Below are 13195 nucleotides of genomic sequence, written 5' to 3' on the forward strand. Positions count from 1 at the left end.
GCCTGACCAGTGCCGCATAGAGGGGGAGGATCACCTCTTTGGACCAGCTCGAGATGCATCTGTGGATGCATGACAAGGTGCCTTCCTTACTGCCTCCCCACACTGCCGGCCCATGTTCATCTTGGAGTCAATGATGACCCCCAGATCCTTTTCCGCCTCCGTGCTGACAAGAGGGGAGTTCCCTAACCTGTAGGTATGGTGCCGGTTGTTCCTCCCGAGGTGCATCACCTTGCACTTGTCTGTGTTGAAACCCATCCTATTCTTCATCTGCCCACCCTTGTAACCTGTCTAGGTCTGATTGTAGCCTGTTGCATCCTTCCAGTGTGCCCATGTCCCCCCACATCTTAGTGCCATCAGCAAATTTGAACAGGGTGCTTTTTACCCCCTCATCCAAATCACTGATGAAGATGTTGAACAGTGCAGGCCGAAGGACCGAGCCCTGGGGGACCCCACTGCCCACGTCCTTCCAGGTTGAGAAGGACCCATCCACTACCACCCTCTGGGTGCGGCCCACCAGCCAGTTGGCGACCCATTTGACTGTGTGGGTGTCTACACCACAGCCCCCCAGTTTCTTAATGAGAACAGGGTGAGAGACAGTGTCAAAAGCCTTCCGGAAGTCCAGGAAGATTATATCCACTGCTACCCCTGCGTCTAATGATCTGGTGATCTGATCGTAAAAGGCCACCAGGTTGGTCTGACAGGACCTGCCACTGATGAACCCGTGTTGGTTGCCCCTAAGCATGCAGTCCCCTGCTGGCCCCTCCTGGATGTGTGCCAGCATAATTTTCTCGAACAGCTTGCCTAGGATCGAGGTAAGACTAACCGGCCTATAGTTTCCTGGGTCCTCCTTCCTGCCTTTTTTAAAGATGGGAAGCACGTTTGCCCTCTTCCAGTCCTCCGGTACCTCACCAGAGCACCACGAGTGCTCGTAAGTTGTGCCAGGGGACTTGCAATGACCTCGGCCAGTTCCTTTAGAACTCTAGGGTGGAGATCATCCGGACCAGCTGACTTGAATACGTCCAACACCTCCAGACGCTCCCTAACTAAATCCTCGCTAACCCATGGCCCAGGTGTGCCTCCCCTGGGGTGGAATGATATTCATTCATTTTCCTTTACTATTGCCCCTTAATATACAGCTACTGTTGTGAGTAAGTGTCACATTCACTGGACCACAAAGAGGTAGTGGACCTCATCACCATTCAGGGTGAGATGGAAAAAAGGCAGGCACCCTGTGCAAGCCACCAAAACTAGGCAGTATTCAATGCAAAAATGCTGGCCCATGGACATGACCATAACTGGGCCAAATGCTGCTCTAAATGTTAGGTCCTGAGTCAGCAGTTCACAAGGCAAGGGAATGACACCTGCATTTTTGGCACAGGTAGGGTGTTGTTATTCTTTCGGGAAATAGACCACCTTGCTGTGCCCTGACCTACTTGGAACTCCTAACCTGACTTTATGTTCTGAACCCCTGGCTCGGACCCTCTTGCTTAATCCTCAGTTTTCCTCAGGAGATATATCCTGGCAAACTTGCTCAAAGAACTCTAAGTTGGTTTCTTGAACCTACCCTGGAGCTCCAGCAGGTGCCTTTATAGCTCTTAAAAGAAGGGCTCCCCAACTGGTTGTGGTCAGTTAGAATTGGGGACCACTGATTCAGTTCTTATTACCTGGAATCATGACAGAAGGGAACCTGGTAGCCACTGTAACAGCACAGGGAACAAGTGGACAAGATATTCCTTTGGACACCGAGATCTTCAGACCCTAAAACATAACATATTGGGAGGGCTTAGGGAAAAGAACAGCAGCCCTGGAGGCAAAGAATTAGCCAAGTAAAAGGCAAAAAAAAGAGAAGTTATAGATCAGTATGAGCTGGGTGGGCACACAAATTTCTCACCAGACCAGACTTCTTTGAGAGGGCACTTGTGGGAAAAATGGGGCCCAGAAAGAGAGGCCCAACTTCATTAAAAAGTAAAAGAGATGATGTAGCATTTGCACCACTCCACTGCTAGTTTGCCTGAGTAAATAACCCTCACCTAGCCACCCAGAATCCCCATTTTGAATAGCAAACGGATGTACTGATGTGCGTTTTGTGGGCTTGAATTACTAGGGCCTAGAAAAACCAGAAGTTGGTTCCAATTTGGCTTCTCAACATCCTTCAGGATGCGACCCAGAAAAGGTTATTCACCAGCTTATTCTGGAGCATGATTAAATACAACATTAAAATTTACTGTGCTTTGTGCCCTGTCCTGAGTCCCTGCTAGTGGCCCCACACACATGGATTTGAGCCTGTTGGTTCCATTGCTTTAGGTAGACACCCATTTTGAGAAGTTTGAGATAGATATTGGGACTTTGGAGCCCAGTACCAGCAGTTGCCACTTTATCCAAGTAGTTGTGGATTATCCTACCCAGTGTCCAGAAGTGGTAATGATTCACCATGCCTTGGCAAAAACAATGGCCATGGAACCATTAAATATCCACATGATTTTTGTATTGATCAAGACACAATCTTTATCTCTTTCCTCCTGCAACAGGTGTAGGTGCTTCTGAGAACCCAGCCTGTCAGAACCTCCAGATGACTAGTGTGGTGGAGAGGTTTAAACAAGCTGAAAGGTATGTTAAGTAAGTATACTGCATGGGAGCCCTGGAAGAGGAATCTGCTTCTGCCTTATTTGCAAGCCAGAAGGTTCCCCAATTATCTATGGGGGTCTTTCCTTTTGAACCTCTATATGAAGCTGCCTCAAGATATGTTAGACTTGTAAAATAAGACTTGACAAACATAGGACATGAAGGTCCAGAATGTTGTCTTATACATTTATAGGGTGTGGGAATAACTACACCTGATCAGGGCCATTGCCAAAGAAAACCTAAGTGTTGGACAGCGAGTGCATGAGCACTACAACAACAGGAATTCCTGGATCTGAGTCCTTCTGTTTCTTGTTCATCAGAGAGCAAACTTCTTCATCAGGCCACAGGGTCCATATGAAGTCAAACATTGAGCTGGGGATGTGAACTGTGATGTATGGCTTTTAGGGAGAATGTATGGGTCACAGATACCTTTTTCATAAATTTCATAGATGTTAGGGCTGGAAGGGACCTCAAAGATCTTCAGGTCCAGCCCCCTGCCCCAGGGGCAGGAAGTCAGCTAGGGTCAAATGATCCCAGCAAGATAAACATCCAAACGTTTCTTGAATGAGTCCAGAGTAGGTGCCTGCACCACTTCTGGAGGGAGTCTATTACAGAACTTGGAGGATTGGACAGTAGATGTTTTTCTTATGCGCAGCCTAAAATGATCTTAGAGGAGTTTATGACCGTTGGTCCTAGTTTTTCCTTGGGGTGCTCTGGTGAACAGACATTCTCCCAGATACTGATGCATACCCCTTATGTACTTACAGGAAACCACCAGGCAACCACCCTAAGTCTGAGCTTTTCCAGGCTGAAGAGTCCCATGGCTCTCAGCCTCTCTTCATAAGGTCTGTTCTCTTGCCCTCTGATCATGTGCATGGCTATCCTCTGGACTCTCTCAAGCTTCTAAACATCCTTCTTGAATTGCAGAACCCAGAATTGGATGCAATACTCCAGCTGTGGCCTCACGAAGGCTGGGTACAGCAGGAAGATGACATCCTGAGATTTACTTAAGAAGCATCTATGGATGCAAGCCGAAGTTTGGTTTGCTTTACCAGTTGCAACATCGCATCAATGGCTCATGTTCATCTTGTGGTCAATCATAACCCCAAGTCTCTTTCACCCATGGTGCTAGCAAGCCAAGCCTATAAGTATGCTGTGGGTTTTTGCTTACCGAGGTGTAATACCTTACATTTATCAGTATTAAATATCATCAGGTTTGTATCCACCGACTTACTAGATTTATCCAATTCAGCCTGGATCACTAGCTTGTCCTCAGGTGTGGCCACTATGCCCTAAAGTTTAGTGTCATCGGCAAACTTAGCCAGTGTGCTTCTGACACCAATGTCCACATCATTGATAAAGATGTTAACAAGAACCAGTCCAAGGACAGAGCCTTGGGGGACACAACTGGCCACAGCACACTATAATGATTCACTACCATCGACCACTAGTCTCTGGGTCCAACCTCAGGGCCATTTTCCAGCCTGGGACTGTGGTGTAGCCAAGGCCACAGTTGGCCAAATTTTCCATGAGGAGGTTGTGGGATACCAGATCAAAGGACTTTTTAAAGTCCAGATATATGATTTCAGATTCAGGCTTACTAATTAATGCTAAGTGCCCCTTAGGCCTCTTAAAAGTAGGTAACGAACATCAGTCAATGATAATCCTCCACTGAAGTGGCATAAATTTAAGTAGATTTCTGAGCATTTCACTGAGTGCATTTACACGAGACATTTACTATGGAGCTGATTAATCAGCTCTGCACTAAAATCTTACCATCTACATGTGGTGCTTTTAGGACAGTGTAAACTAATTAACTGACACTCATAAAAGTACTGCCAGACACAAGTACTATCCTACAGTGGAGTTATTTGCTCCCATGCAGTGCACATGTAGAAGCTGGATGGAGTGGCTAGGGCACAAGGATGCCTCAGTGACAGTCAGCCCTGCACTGAAGCACCCTCATGCCCCAGCCAGCCCCTCTGAAGCACATTGAGATGGGTAGAGCAGCTGCAGGCTGGCAAGTTGGCTCCCAGATCCACCTGCCAGCAGGGGCTACTCCACCAAGGCTCAATGTGTGGTACTCCCAACTGACCCTGCAAATGTGGCGCCCAGGGGCAATAAACTCTGGTGTGAACTGCACCAGTTCTGCACCACAGTTTATCCAGCCACGTTAATTGCACCTGTAGATGAACCCACTGACATAAAATGGCCAAGTAAAGTCTTCCAGCATCTTGACATACACCATTCCCAGCCTTTCCCGCTCCTCCTGAATACTGCAGCTGCAGGCAAGCTCCAAGAGGGAAAAACAGAGTGATGTGGGTGGGAGATATTCACCTCAGTGATCCACCCACCACAACCCTGCACTTCATACCCCTCAGCCCTGTTTCCCTGAAGCACTTCAGCCACACAGGTGTTGAGAGAGAAGACACTGTCCCTTTAAGCTTGAAGCAGCCACTGGGAAGATTCTCAGAAGGTAAGTTTGAACTACTTTGGGCAAGAGTTATCTTTAAAGTGTTTGACTAAGATCAAACATGGGTATTATTAGTCTTCTCCGTGGATATAACATTTACAATTAGCAATCAAACAGCACCCCAGAATGCACAGCTCCCATCCCTTCTACCCCTGCTATCAACCATCCCAAGCATGACTGCCCACAATGGGTATCACTCTAAGATCACAAGGCATCAAGCTGCTGGCTCCCAGGAACCCAAGAGATTTCATACAGGCCCAGAGGCTGGCTGCCGGTACACAGCCCTTCCCTTCAGAGATCTGTGCCTTTGACCCACATCTGCATTTCTCAACTATATCAAGGAAATTTTGAGAGACAGTGAGCATGACTACCCTCCACAGCCTCACACACTCCTGGAAAAAGGGATCCCTATCTCAGAGTGTGATAAGACCATGGAGACGAAGGAGGCATACTTCCCTGGGCTTCATGCTCTCACTGTGGCTAAAACCTGACTGCTTCACTCACAGAGGAGGGATTGAGTCCTCCAGAATAACCCTGCCCACTCCTGGAACCTTTACCATGACAGAAATAGCCCTGCATTGCCCAACCATAGCAGCTGGACAGGCACAGATCCACACACAATCATGTATCGGAGGGGCGGTAGGAGGCAAGAAGACTGGTGTCCCCCTAGGGAGTCTTTGCCAGCACTTTCACTGCCACTCACTTTGTATTATGTCTATTAGGGGAGGGAGAAGCATGATCTGCATAGTTCCTCCCTACCTGCCCCACCTGAGCCATGTATGCCAAAGGAACTTTTCATGCCTCTGAAGTATGTGTCAAATAAAGCGTAAGTACCCAAGTCAGGAGAAGACTACTTATGTTCAAAGTCACAGCTAGACTTGACACTGAAGAAACACACTTTCGCGTGTATTATTCAAATGTGACAACACTGGAAAGAAGCCCATATTTAATGCCATGTGCAATTTTATGATAAATGGGCAACTTACAGTGGCACAGAAAGATTCAAACCCAATAATAATGCAGAATCATGAAAGGCAGGAAAGCATATTCACAGCAATCATTCTGAGATCAAATCTGCTCTCCCGGCATGTCTGCCAAGTCAAGTCAGCTTTATCTTACAGTCTAGCAGAAAAGTGTAGGGGAGACAAGTACATATATGGTTAGATCCCTGTCTGGTTTATATTATCATCTCAGGATTAAAAAGGAGAGATCTGATTCCCCCAGTGGAAATGGAGGCAGATATACTGAAGTCACAAGTGAGGGCCTCCCACAGCATCAATCAGTCAGGTTCCATCCAGCTTAATGGAATCACTTCCACCCACCCACCCACTCCCCTAGAATATTGCTCTAAATGTTCAGGTCTAATTTTTTCTTTTAGACACATCAGTTTTACAAAGCAGTTTACACTATTAGCCGCATTCTAGATTCAAAACCCTGAAGAAAGAAGTTGGCCTTCATATTCCAGTGGTCATGAAACTGTTTGATGAATCTAGTGCACTTCTGTAGACACTCTGTTGTCAATTACATACCTGAGATGGCCCAAGAAGCACAGGACAGGATGTTCACTGGGGAAGGATGGGCGCCTGGTAGTCAGGGAAGAACAGAGTAAGCCAGTTTCCGCAGAGCAGCAAGGATATCCTTGTTCCTCATGCTGTAGATGATAGGATTAATTGTGGGGGGGACTACTGAGTATATGACACCTAGTATGAGATCCAGCCCCGATGGGGAGTGTGAGGTAGGTTTGAAGTAGGCAAACATGACAGAAAATACGAACAAGAAGACCACAATGAGGTGAGGGATGCAGGTAGAGAAGGCTTTATGCAGGCCCTGCTCTGAGGGGATTCTCAGCACTGCCCTGAAGATCAGAATGTAGGATGCAACAATCAGAATAAAACAGGACAAAGATAAACCAAAGGTGAATAATATCATACAGAGTTCCCTGAAATGTATATCTGAGCAAGAGAGCTTGAGGAGCTGGGGGACTTCACAGAAGAACAAGTCTACCACATTGCCTCCACAGAAAGTGAATGAAAACAAGTTCCAAGTGTGCATGATGGAGTTGAGTATCCCTGATACCCAGGCACTGGATACCATTCGGACACATGCTCTTATGTTCATGACCATCTCATAGTGCAAGGGCTTGCAGATGGCAACGTAGCGGTCATATGCCATGATGGTAAGAATAGAAAAATCTGTTCCTGCTAAGAAAAGAAAGAAAAAAACCTGTGTGGCACACCCAGCATAGGAGATAGTTCTGATGCTCAGCAGGGAGTTGACCATGGCTTTGGGGATGATGACACAAATGATTCCAACATCCAAGATAGACAGATTCATCAGGAAGAAGTGCATAGGGTTGTGGAGGCGGTGATCAAGCACGACAGCCACAATGATGAGAAGGTTCCCCATCAGGGCACTGAGGTAAATAACTAGGAACATGAAAAAATGCAAAAATTGCAACTCCCAAGCATCTGAAAAGCTGAGAAGGATGAACTCAGGCACAGAGCTTTGGTTGGACATTTTCTTTGTTGCCACATTGTGGGCTTCCTGCAAAGGGAATGACAGATACAAAAGTCCTCGGTGAGATTCATCATACATTTGTCCACCTTAAAAAACCTACAGTCCTCCTAGAGACAGATCCTATCTGATGTTACTCAGTTGGCTCCCTCTGATTTCCATCAGATGGACTTGGGCTGCAATCACACCACTGAGTTAGTCTTGGCTATCTGCAAGGGTTAAGGAAAGGGTAGAACAGCCACATTCTACTCATTGAGCATCCTCCCAAGGAACACATGGCCAGGGGAGGATCATTTGTCCTAATGACACAAAAGCAATTACACTCATGGGGTATTCAAGGAGCACCAGAATCACTGGCTTTGGGTACAGGAGAGATCTGTATGGAATAACTCTACACATTTCACAAAAGGGAAACTGCACCACCTGAGACCGATCCTGATGTAGTCTCTTTTATTAACCCCATTTCCTGCCAGCCTACATCATTCCTATTCTGAGAAAAAGAAATGCGAAACAGACAATTGTACAAACGTCAGTTAAAATAACTTTCTTAAGTGCTCAGAGTTAAACAAGAAACCAATTGCCTGCCCTCCCTCTCTCTCTGTTTCTGTTTCCTCTAATGTCTCTTTTACTCTGTTTTAAGTTAGCTCCTTCCATTGGATGTCTATCACTTTCTGCTTACTTCTCTGGGCCTTTCATTTTTCTCTTGATCTTCTGCCCTTTATTTCTGATGGTAACCACTGCTCTGCACCATCTCAGGACTACCCTGCATGGGAGCCCTCAAGGTAGAGGGATGCATCCCACATAAAGGATGATGTTCAAGGAAACTGAACATTGAAGAAGCTTTAGCTTGATTGGGTTAAGTCCAGTTTGGAGGGGAGGAAAGACAAACTGGAGTGCAGCCACTCTGTTGTGGGTTAAATGGCCAAATTCTTTTTCAATTTAGTGTGCCCAAATTGCAGTTCAATATCTATCTAACTCCATTTCTTCCTGCATCCCCACTGCACATGCTCAGGAGGCTGTACCACACCCACACGGACACCTAAGTGGAACAGGATGTCCCTGTACATACATCATACCAGGCAAGTCCTAAGAAGTAAGTCACAGAAAACAATATGACTACCAAGTGTTTGACCCTCCCTCTTAGCCCGAGAACTTAATCTGTGGCCAACTTGCTCAGGGAGCAGGGTAATGTGGGATGTATATTCCCCACCCAGAGAGGATTTGATGCTGCATCTGCTGCTTTTCAGAAAAGTGTCCCCACAACCAAGTGATATAAGTGGCTGATCTTTCAAAGTAAAATAAGGTTTTACCCTAAATGTTGATGGACAGATCTAATAAAAACCTACTGGACAGCTTTGAACAGTAGTTCAGATTAAGTAGGCATGTAGCTAGATTGAAGCTGTAGGAAGGGAAGCCCAGGATAGATACTAGGAAAAACTTTTTCACTAGAAAGGTAGTAAAGCACTGGAAGAGGTTACCCAGAGAGGTTGTGGGATCTGCTTTCTAAGAGTTTTCTAAGACCGGAGTAAAGAAAATCATGACTGGCATGATGTAGTTGTGGATGGGCATGCTTTAAGCAGTGGTTGGAATAAGTGACTTCCTGAGGTTCCTTCCAACCCTAGTTTTCTATGATGGAGAGAAAGACAGAGACAGACAGACATATTGGAAATCTATACTAGTAGCAATTTTCTCTCACATTCTCCCTTGTTCTCTTTCTCTCTGTGTGTCATCTGCCTTATGTTGCATGCCTTCAGTTATTCCTGCTTCCCTTCTGTCTTTCACCATCAAATTGAGCTGGACTTTATAATATCCCACATACACTGTCTAATCCATGTAACCAGTACTTAGCAATGGTGTAGCAATTCTCCTTTAGACGTCTTAATTCATTATAGACTTCTTATTAATCACCTTTATTTTTCATCTGTCCTATTTTGAATTATTTCAGTTATTCCTGCTGCCCCTACATAATGCACCACTGAATAGACCTGGACTTCATAATACCCCACATATACTCTCTAATCCAAATGACCAGCACTCAGAAATGGAGCAATTCTCCTTTATATTTGTTCTTAATGCATCATAGAATCTTTGTTCGTATGTCATCCCACTGGAGGTAACAGGAGGAAACAATTCCACCTTCACTTTCTGAGAGTAATCACTGCCTTGGGCTACCTCCTGGGATCTCATCACAGAGATGCCCAAAGCTACAGGTTCTTTATGCATCAAAGTGTGAGTGCAAAAGGAATAGCCCAGTTGCTTTAAAGCTAAGTTGGAACTCCTGTAGTCTGAACCGAAGCAGCCTTAATTTACTGTGAATCAATCCACTTTCCTTTTGGCTTGTCTCCCATCTAAAGGGTCCACATAAGGTACTAATTAAGTTCAACTAATCTATCTGAAAATTTAGTCCTCCAACCCACCAGAGTGTCACAGGTAGAAAAGTCCTCAATTTTTACTACTAAAAAATCAGTAGACATCCAAAATCTGGGGAAAATACATGCTGCCCTTGAATGGTTAGTTTTCAAATCATCTTTAGGATGAGATCATAAGTAAGTAGGTCTGGAAGAGACTTAATAATGTCATCTGTCTAGCCTGATGTTCAAGCTATCCTGACTCAACTACTGCAGGCAAAAATATTCCCATCCCTTTTGTAATCTAAGAGTATCAGTAAAGCCAACAATTTACCGAGTTCCTCTGTGTCGTTTCCTCCCCGCTGAGGTGTCCTCCTCTTCCAAAGCCAGAGTTGGTTCATTCGTTCATTTGTTCATTCTTTGTATCTCTCTACCCACATATTTTGCAGGCATATGCAGGTTTCTGGCTGTCTCTTTCTCCCTCCTTCCCTATCTATCTATGAATGTAGAGAGCTCCCTTCAGGGGACATCTTAAATCCATCTTCTGGAAATATTCTGAGATAGCTTACTGTCTGCAAATGATTTCTGTAGGTACCCTCTGTGCTGTGGAAGAGTATTTATCAATAACTGGTGCAATCATCTTCCAGGCAGGTAGTCTCTGGAGCACAGAAAAAATGTCTAACCAGAGTCACCAGAGGATTTGTAGAAGTGTATCCAACCCTTGCTTAAGAGCCAGAAGTAAAGCTGATTGGGAAACATTCTGATGAGACAACACTCTGCCCCCAAAAGCTGGTTCACTGTTTCTGATATATTTTGTTTGAAACACCTTGTGTCCAAGGCACTTTTCCAATATCCTAGGAAGTTTTCTATATATTTCTAGGCTCCCATGGTCTAAGGCAGACAAGCCAGGTGCAGTGCCCAGCATGAAAGGGGTCCCAGCCCCTTGATCCCACAGCAGCAGACTACTTGAGAGCCAGGGACATGGTGCTGCCAAGGTCCCAAGTTCCCAAGACAAATGATCTGCTACATCACTGTTTCCAAGCCCACACCATCACCCCTAATGAACACTGTGCTCACTCAACTCTCTTTCTAGATGCAGTGTGTTAGCCCAGAAATTATGGCCTCCCTTATAGTCATAGCATATGACTGATATATTGCCACCTTCTTACTTCTCTGTTACAAGGTGATAAAGGATAGTATGTATTTCTAGGCACAAGCAACCTTTGGGTGAAAAGAATGATCTCTGGAGATACATCTCTGCCAGTAAAATATTATCAGTCTTCCTGGATTTTCCCAGGGACTGAAGACCTCCTGCCCTTCTACCTCTTCACCATAAAGGCAGTTGCACAGCAGTTGATCATGTGTGTGTGTCCATCTTAAATTTATCCCTTGTTTCCTCTGCCCATAGGAGTTTTGTGTCTCCTTGCTTTGGAGATTATGATCCATCTTGGAGGTGTTTTTGCAGCAACCTATCATGCCAAAGGTGTTTGACAATACCATCACCACAGTAGTGTCAAGTTCCTAAACTCAGAGAACTTCATCCTCTCAATCTGGACCACATGAAGGTGTCCACCCTCCGGGATGGACTGTGAGTTCAGACAAACACCCATCTTTAGTATTTACCAGAATTATCCAGGAAGTGCCCCCTTATCCTTTAACTTCCTTTAATTATCCTTCAATGGGCCTAACTCCAATGAGCCAAGGAAGCAAATTACACACCTAGTTTTTCCCTTTTTGGTCTAGGTACTTACTTTTCTATGTTAGAATACCTAAAGTGCCTCACTGGGTGTCCCCAGAAGAGACTTCAGAGCACTGTCTGCATTAACTTTCAACTGTACCTTCTAAATCACAGTAACATTTTTGAAACGCCCACTAAAATATGTTTCTCCTACTCTCTAAATAAGCAAAGAGAGAGTTATAGGCCTGCTAGAGTTGACATTTTTGATTATCCCAGTTTCATTCACTAAGGGCAAAATTCAACTTTATATTAAATTGTATGACAGAGAAACTTCCTGATTTCTTTCCTCAAAGCCTCCTTTATCTCTTTGTTCCTCTGGCTGTCAGTCAGAGAATTAGAGAAAAGAATGGCCTAAAGGGACTTTCAGAGGTCCTGTACTCCAGCCTTCTGCCTGAGGAACAATTTCCTCAATTAAATTCACCCTGTTCAAATCCATAATCCAAATTCTTTGTAAATCTACTGTAAAGCCTGGCACAACATAGATTTCATAGACATTAGAGCTGGAAGGGACCTTGGGAGATCATCAAGTCCAGCCCCCTGCCCCAGGGGCAGGAAGTCAGTCCTCAGGTGTGGATGCTTTCCCCAAAGTTTGGTGTCATCAGTGAACTTGGCCAATCTGCTTCTGACTCCAATGTCCACATCATTAATTAAGAGGTTGAACAAAATAGGTCCAAGGACAGAGCCTTGAGGGAACCCACTGGTCACAGGGCACCATGATGATTGACTTCTGTCAACCACCACCCTCTGGGTCTCACCAGCCAGTTCCCCAGCCAGCAGATCATGGTGGACCCAAGGCTGCAGTTGGCCAGTTTTGCCAAAGGTGATCATGGGACATCAAATCGAAGACTTTTTTAAAGTCAAGATATATGACATCAATCTCTTCTCCCTTGTCCAGGTGATCAGTTACCTGGCTGTAAAAGGAAATGATATTTGTCAGGCATGACCTACCTGCAACAAACCCATGCTGACTATCCCTCAAGGTGTTGCCATCAGCCAGTCCATTAAGAATGGCCTCTTTGCTAATCTTTTCTAAGACCTTCGCCAGGATAGAGGTCAGGCTGATGGGTTTGTAGTTTACTGGATCCACTTTCCTCTCTTTCTTGAAGATAGGCACCACTTTGGCCTTCTTCCAGTCTTCGGGCACTACACCAAAGCGCCAGGAGCTCTCAAAGATCTGTGCCAGGGGCTGAGCTATGGTGCAGCTCAGCTCCTTGAGTACCCTGGGGTGTAAATTGTCAGGGACAGCTGACTTGAAGGTGTCCAGCCAGTCAAGGTGTTCCTTCATGAGGTCATCATTGATGGAGAGCAAGGAACTATACTCACTCAGGCATCCCTGTCCCATTATAGGCAAGGGCATCCCATGGGACTTATGAAAGACTGATGCAAAGTACCCATTTAGTAAATTGGCTTTTTCCTGGACATTGGTCATCAGTTCTCCCTTCTGGTTTAGCAGAGGTCCAGTGTTGCCCTTGCTTTTCCTCTGGCTCCCCACATGAGACA

The 13195-nt window shown here is 45.4% G+C and overlaps 1 pseudogene; it reads right to left on the reverse strand.

Moving 5' to 3' along the window:
• Window positions 1-6657: 6657 nt before the first annotated feature.
• LOC149862687 (olfactory receptor 14A16-like) lies at window positions 6658-7612 on the reverse strand (annotated as a pseudogene).
• Window positions 7613-13195: the final 5583 nt, after the last annotated feature.

The sequence above is a fragment of the Crocodylus siamensis genome, chromosome 6 (assembly GCF_052110815.1).
Source record: "Crocodylus siamensis isolate JL-2025a chromosome 6, ASM5211081v1, whole genome shotgun sequence".
NCBI lineage: Eukaryota > Metazoa > Chordata > Crocodylia > Crocodylidae > Crocodylus > Crocodylus siamensis.